The sequence below is a fragment of the Xyrauchen texanus genome, chromosome 29 (assembly GCF_025860055.1).
Source record: "Xyrauchen texanus isolate HMW12.3.18 chromosome 29, RBS_HiC_50CHRs, whole genome shotgun sequence".
Lineage (NCBI taxonomy): Eukaryota > Metazoa > Chordata > Actinopteri > Cypriniformes > Catostomidae > Xyrauchen > Xyrauchen texanus.
The window spans coordinates 37,403,372-37,411,360 of NC_068304.1; the positions used below are offsets into that span (position 1 = coordinate 37,403,372).

The 7,989-nt window shown below is 38.0% G+C and overlaps 1 pseudogene; it reads right to left on the reverse strand.

The window, feature by feature from the left end:
* Positions 1–5,172: 5,172 nt before the first annotated feature.
* LOC127623068 (piggyBac transposable element-derived protein 4-like) lies at positions 5,173–6,761 on the reverse strand (annotated as a pseudogene).
* Between the last annotated feature and the right edge of the window lie 1,228 nt (positions 6,762–7,989).

Sequence of the window (7,989 nt, forward strand, 5' to 3'; positions counted from 1 at the left end):
GTAACAATGACGTTCTTTCTTCTGTGGAACACAAAATAAAAATGTTTTCTTCTTGCAACGAAAGCATATTGGGAATAGGGGCTATCAATCTGTAATTACATGGGTGTTTCTTCAACTTATAGCACTTTTAACCCTGGCTTCTAGAAAGTAAACTCGCATAAAATAAATATTACTTTAATTTGTTAATTTAATTTGTCTACTAACAATGTCCAACAGTGTATATACATGCGTCACAGAAGATTTGTGATATTTTTTTATTTTTAAGAAAGTCATGAAACTTCCCACCTCAGAACAGCTCAATTTTGTCACTGCATTTAAAATAATTATTTGGTGGAAATGGTGCTGATGGTAAGTACATATTTGACTTTTTTTAAATCATATGTCTGGCGCTTTTGTCCTGCAAAGGCTTATTTTATGGATAACATTTTATGTATCCTAAATACAGACAAGTGGAGAAATTTTATGTAATTTAACTCTTATCATAAATTGGATGTGGCCCCTTTAAGAACCAGAGTTGTGCTACACTGGATTCTTGGGTAAATATCAAATTTTACACAAGATGCTTATAAATTGCATTTAATATGTGTTCAGAAGAGTCACATTTTGAAATGGAGTGTTTGTTATGGATCATTTTTGAAGGATGCATATGGATTGCTTGTGTGGAGTTTGACAATGTTTTGTGCACATGTGAGGACTGTGTATGTAAATTTAGTATGAATCATATCTCACTTAAAGGATTTATAGCACAGAGTGTTTTCCAGTTTAGTGAATAATTATAATACATGTTATATGTGAAAATATGAGTGATATTGTTGAAACAGCAATACATTTCTGCAATATAAAAGCCTGGTTAAAAATGCATAGGAATACAATGTTTTGAGTGATTTGAGCAAGTAATTAAATGCATAAAATACTGTGAATGATATAAGCATGTATTAATGTGATGTATGTATAAGCATATGGGTAGGCTAATGCCGGTTTGTATTTTCATTTAACATTAGCATCTATCGTATTTCATTTCCGTATTTCACTTTTTGTATTTTCTTTATTCTATGTTTAATACAATTCGGCCACATCGACCACTGTTTTTCTTTTTTGTTATTTAAAAAACTAAAAAATAAATGATGAGGGCCTAGTAACAAGTTTCCAAGTCAGTTTTGATGTGACCTTTTATGGAGCCTCTACGAGGACAGGGTGGAATTTTCTTTCTGTTTTATTATTTTTTATTTTTTCTCACCTTTTCTCCCACATTTGGAATGCCCTATTCCCAATGTGCTTTTAAGTCCTTGTGGTGGCGTAGTACCTCCATCCGGGGGGCAGATGATGGTTCTCAGTTGCCTCCACGTCTGAGACCGTCAATCCGTGCATCTTATCATGTGGCTTTTGAGTGCGTTACCACGGAGATGTAGAGCGTGTGGAGGCCCACGCTATTCTCCGCAGCATCCACACATAACTCACCACGCACCCCACCGAGAGCAAGAACCACAGATTATAGTGACCACGAGGAGGTTACCCCATGTGATTCTACCCTCTCTAGCAACCGGGCCAATTTGGTTGCTTAGGAGACCTGTCTGGAGTCAATCAGCATGCCCTGAATATTAACTCGCGACTCTAGGGGTGGTAGTCAGCATCAATACTCGCTGAGCTACCCAGGCCCCCCCGAGAATTTTATTTCTGAAATAGTTGTGTGTGCCCTCTCAATAGTTTGCGTTCCATCAAAATGGTTTTGCAGTCACTTGCAATAAGTTTACTATGGTTTTATTATGGCAACCATATTTTAACCTTGATATTCACAGTACAATCATAGTAATAATACAGAAAATGAAAACTATAGAAATAAAAAACATAATGTTGTGGTTATTATGGATTTACAATACCAATACCATAATTTAAATATAGTTAGATTGTAGATTGTAACTATAGTTTTTGTCGGAAATTGTTTTTCAGCAGTATTATTGTAGTAACCATGACTGTTGTAGGCTAACCGTGTTTTGTTTTTTGCCATAAACCATGCATTTACTATAGTAATGTTGTAGTAACTATGAAACGTAAGTTAAGCAACCATGTTTTTGTGCCAGAAACCATGGTTTTAATACAGTATACTGTATCATTTCATTTTCATTTATTTATTTCAGCATTTATACAATTCATGATAGTCCATGCATCCAATATCATCTTATTTATAATGTCCGAAAAGTAATAGGCTGAAACCAAACTTTATTATGCCCTTTTTATGTCGCTTTTATATTTTCCACAGTTCTATTCACAATTCCTTAAAAAAATTAGAAAATATAAAGAAAACAAATAAGAGCAAAATGGCTATATAACCTTTATAAATTAAACATCTTTAATTTTACTAAACTATTGTGAGGGAATGCAAAACTTATTGCAAGGGCACTCAAAAGTATTTCAGAAAAAAGTAAATCCCACCCTGTCCTCTTAGGGGCTCCTTTTAGTTTAAATCTGTTATTTTGAAGGTTTTTTCTGTTTTAGATGATAAAAGGGTAGATACTGTTCAAGGAACTGCATTATATAACAAAATATCAAACCAAATGGCAAAGACATCAATACCTTTTGTAAGTGCTTCTTAAAAGAATTGTTCACCCAAAAATGAAAATCCTCTCATAATTGTCTTACCCTTATGCCATCCCAGATGTGTGTGACTTTCTTTCTTCATCAGAACACAAAGGAAGATTTTTAGAAGAACTTCTCAGCTCTTTTGGTCCATACAATGCAAGTGAATGGGTGCCAAATATACCACAAGTAAGCATAAAAGTAATGCATAAGACTCCAGTGGTTAAATCAATGTCTCCAGAAGCGATTTGATAGGTGTGGGTGAGAAACAGTTCAATATTTGCTATAAATTCTCCTCCCTGCTCAGTCAGGCTGCACTTTAAATGTAACTTTCACATTCTTCTCCTTCTGTTTTTGGTGATTCACATTCTTCATGCATATCGCCTCCTACCGGGCATGAAGAATTATTTCAAGCACAAATTACCTTAAATATTGATCTGTTTCTCACCCACACCTATACAATCACTTCAAAAGATATGGATTAAACCAGTTATGTCATATGGATTACTTTTATGTAGCCTTTATGAGATTTTTGGAGTGTCAACATTTTGGCACCCATTCACTTGCATTGTGAGGACCCACAGAGCATAAACATTCTTATAAAAATCTTAATTTGTGTTATGCAGAAGACAGAAAGTCATGCACATCTGGGATGGCATGCAGGTGAGTAAATAATGAGAGAATTTTCATTTTTGGGTGAACTATTACTTAAGTGTCCAAAGACAATTTTGGCCCATTGTATATACAATACAACTCCCCATTTGATTGGTGCTTTTTTTGTAGCTATCAGAGGAAGTACTGCATTGTTTTCCTAACAAACCTCATTTTCAAACACCAAGCTGAAATGCACACACAGCTGAGAGATAACTCAGCTGATAATTCAGCAATTGCTCTGAGTCTGGCTGCTACACAGAGGAAGAGAGAGGAAATCCTGTGATCGCTTTCCAAAATCACGACCAAGGCTCACAATTTTACACTTCATGTTTGCTTGTCATTTATCTCTTTGATCTTAAATCCAAGCTTGAATCAGAAAGGATGAGAGGAACTATTGTATATGCACATGCTATCTATGGGAAAATATGGATTACGCTAAGCAGGGAGGGTAGTCTATGCAAGATTATGGGGGTCTCTTAATGCTGATGTTTCTGAAACGAATCTATTGCGAGCTTTGAGATGTGCAGCGATCTTCCTCTTGCAAAAGAGAGAACTACTGGCATTATCAAACACCAGTGACACCCACAAGTCAACTTTCAATGCATGCTCGATATTCAGCCAAATCAAGAACACATCAGGGTAATGGTATACATTCTTGGTACTTACACTCTTGAGTATTGGAATTGAACTTCGGCAGTGGATGATGATGTCGAACGAGTCCACGAGAATGTAAGAATGCAAAAGAATGCACAATGAGAAATAGTCTATGTTTGGAACTTTTTGTGTTCTCTCCTCACACACTCGTGTCCACTAGTGGTGAATGTGCGTGCTCGTATCACCATACCATGGCACCTGTCAGCTCATCTGATCGATTTGTGATCAATGGTTGCAGGACTGATTGGTCTTTGAAATGGGGTAGTTCTCGGGACTGTCAGAGTAACGGCTGTACTCCTGCATCTCATCCTAATGTGAAGGGAAGGTAAAGCCCCGTTTCCTCTTATTTCACTTCGTTACACTTTTGGTGTTCCTAGTCAAAAATGACCAGCATGTAAAATTTGCTTATAAATCTCTCATTATGCTACATCATCACCAAATATTGGATTCAATCTTTTTGCAAACTTGTTTTCTTTCAATTATCACAGGTTTTGTATTTCTTTTTGGAACTTTTTGATCGTAGGCCTCTGACCTGAGCTTATGCACCTCCGTTTTTGAGTGAAAAAAGCATAATTTGTGGATAATTTTGGCAATATTAAATAAAATATGAAAACATTCTGTACCATTATCACACTAGTGTGCTTTATTGTTTAACCCTTGTTTAGTCTTAACATTCTGTATACTCCCATTGTCCTAAGGGTCAAAAATGACTCACCTTCACCAAACCCATAAAATAAAGCAGATTAATTGAATTTTAAACCCCAAATCTATTTTGCATGAAGAAACAACCTGTCATTCATCCCAAACTTTGTGAATATGTGGGTGTTACCTCTTCACAGTGCAGAAAGACCTTTGTATTACAACACACTTGTCATAATTGTCTTCTTTACTAAAGTAGAGGTTTATTATTATTATTATTATTATTGCTAAAGGTACTGCACATGTGTTAATTGTTTAGCAAGAGATAGCACATGTATAGCCTAAGAAAGTAGCAGAAATGTGCAGAAAGTAATTTAATGCCTTTAAAAAAAAATGCAGAAAGTGAATGCATTTTATTGAAGGGAAACAATAACAGTCTTGAACATTTCTGGCAACATATTGATATATTCTTATATACTGTACAATGAGGAATTCAACTACAAAATACTAGTCTAATCCCATTTTTCAAACCATTGCCCCCACCCACAAGGTATATATACAACAACAATAAATAAGAATAAAATAAGATAATAGATAAAAAACAAAAACACTAAGAACATAAATCAATCAACTCTAATTACATGTAGGACCTTATGCAAGTGTTTGTGCATGGACTTTGCAGATGTATTTCTCACATGTGCAGCACATAGTATTTGTTTTACAGTCTTTCTTTGAGGGGCAGAATTGGCATCTCCTCCTCTTGCCTGCCCCAGCTGCAGCCTCAGGTGGATCGGGACAAGATTCAGCCCCGTGAACAGCTTTCACAAGTGCAGCAGAGGCTGCTGTGCGGGGAAGGCGCTCCCTTCTTTGAATGTGTGGGGTTACAAGTGCCTTTCCCAGCTGCTCCAGGAACACCCTCCTCTTGTTCTGCTTATCAAGCATCCAGGTAGGGTTGATATTGTTCCATATCACTAAGGCATTGTATGAGGACACATCAATGATGTTATGGAAGATGACCAGGGGCCAGCGGGTAGTCATCCTGCAGCTGTAAGTTCCATTCACCTTGTCCAGGTTGTCCACGCCTCCTTGGTTGTGGTTGTAGTCCAGGATGATGGCTGGCTTCCTGTCCTCACGATCACTGATCTCAGCCGTTTTGTGCAGTGTGCTCAGGAGGACCACATTCTTGTTCCTTTTTGGAAGGTGGTGGTAGGGGATCAAAGGCAAACTTTGATGAGAAGGCCTGTCTCCCCCTTGTTGCAAGGAGTGCAGGGGGGAGCTCAGGCTTGTTCTTTCTAACTGTGCCAACCATGGTAATTTTCCACTTCAGGAGCTGCAGGCTGAGTTCATAAGAGGTAAAGAAATGGTCACACATGACATTGTGCCCCCTCAGTCCATCTGTCACATCAAGCACAACCTGCATCCCCTGGTTCTTCTCTGGGCCTCCACTGGTCTGCTTCCCTGTGTAGACTTGCATCCTCCAAGCGTAGCTGGATTGTGCATCACAGGCCACCCATATCTTGATGGTATGCTTTGCTGGCTTGCTGGGGATATAATGCCGCAAAGGACAGCGACTTTTTGACAAAAGAGTTAACTATCAGTAATTAGTATCAGTGTCACAGAAAACATTCACATAAATCAATGATATTACAGCAATATATAATAAAATTAACAGTGAAAATACCTTATATTACAGATACAGTATGAAAATAAAAATGTACCTCTGAATGGAACTAGTTGCTCATCCACTGTTACTTCAGGCCCAGGGTTGTAGAGTTATGGCAGATGCTCCACCTACTTCTCCCAGATCTCTCTTATGGCTGCCAGTTTGTCTCTCACACATCTTGAAGGTTATCAAATCGTAGCATTCTTAAGAAAGTATGAAAGACTTTCAGTGGCATCGTGGCATGGAAAATCACACTTCCACTCTCTGCATCCCAGAGACTACATTTAGCCTCGCCTCGGGACATATACACACCCACTAAGATTAGCAGCCCTATGTATTCACGCAGGTCAATCTAATCCATCATTTTCCAGTTTTCTATATATTTACGGAAACCCTTCAAATTTGTCATCTCTAGGATTAGGTTTTTGATGGCTGGTGTGATGAATGTTGAGGCGATGTCCTGTGCATGGGCAACTGCATGTCTTGTGGGCCCAGGGGTCATCCTAATGACATTTTGTGCTGCCACCCTGCCCTGGTTGTCATATGGTGACAAGGACCATGTTATTTTGCTGTACATTGTCAAAAATGTCTCTCTTTCAGCTTGGGAGATTTCTTCTTCATCTGAAGATGATGCATCATGCTCTGGGTTGTATTCTTCCCCATTTCATCTTCAGATATCTCCTACTCTTCTAAATCATTGTTCTCTTGTTCCTCCTGGACATCTGAAAAAATCCGATCTACGACCTGTTGGGCACTGAAATGTGCACTCATGGCTTCAGCAAAGAGAGAACTTGGGGTACTGTCATTTGCAGCACCTTTATAGCCTCTAACTGCATTCCACATTAGTAAACAATGCTTTCAAAATTTTTTTTTATTTTGTCTGAAATTTAGTTTATTTTGTCTGTGAACTTGAGTCATGTGTGGGGTCACAGAGGGGAGATGCTGCATATGGACGATACAATTTTTTATTTGTCTGAGTTCAATCAGTAGCACACATAATCTCAATTTCTGTGTGTGTGTGTGTGTCCCTCATTGTGGTTTTTGTGGTGTGTAAATTATTTTACAACTGCTGGGTCAAAAATGATCCTACGACAATCTTTGTACCCTGGTGGTGTACAGAATTCATCCATCTAACATTACCACACAAGCACATGTACACACACAAATCCTTTGAGTATTACATGCTTTCTTACATGTTCATGTTCACATATGTGCATGTGTGCTTGCAAACATAAAGGCCTCTTATCTGTGCACGCGCACATACATACACACACATTCACATTAGCACGCACACAAACACACATGCTCACGTACACGCACAAAATCTTTGAGTATTACATGCTTTCTTACATGTATGTGTTCACATATGTGCATGTGTGCTTGCTAGCATAAAGCCCTCGGATCTGTGCACACGCACACACACATACACACATGCACACTAACACACACCAGAACTGTCTATGCCCCACAGTGACCCCTCTGCAATAGAATAAATAGAATTGCGGTGTTCCCGGCCAAAGATGACCGGCCATTGAAAATGAATAGTGAAGATCACAAAAAACAGGACTTTTATTTTGAAATGCTTTCATTTTCTAAAAAGGGGCACGAAGTAACACTTGTGATGTTCCCTGTCAAATCTGAACACTGAGTCAAAGAAAACTGGCCTAAGCCTATTTGTACATTAACACTATCATGTAAAGAACATTTCAAGGAACAAAAATACCAACACTCTTCATACTTCTGTTATATGTTCTAATCAACAATAAATCAACAAACAACTGGTGGTTTTATGTCCTCATGTCTAA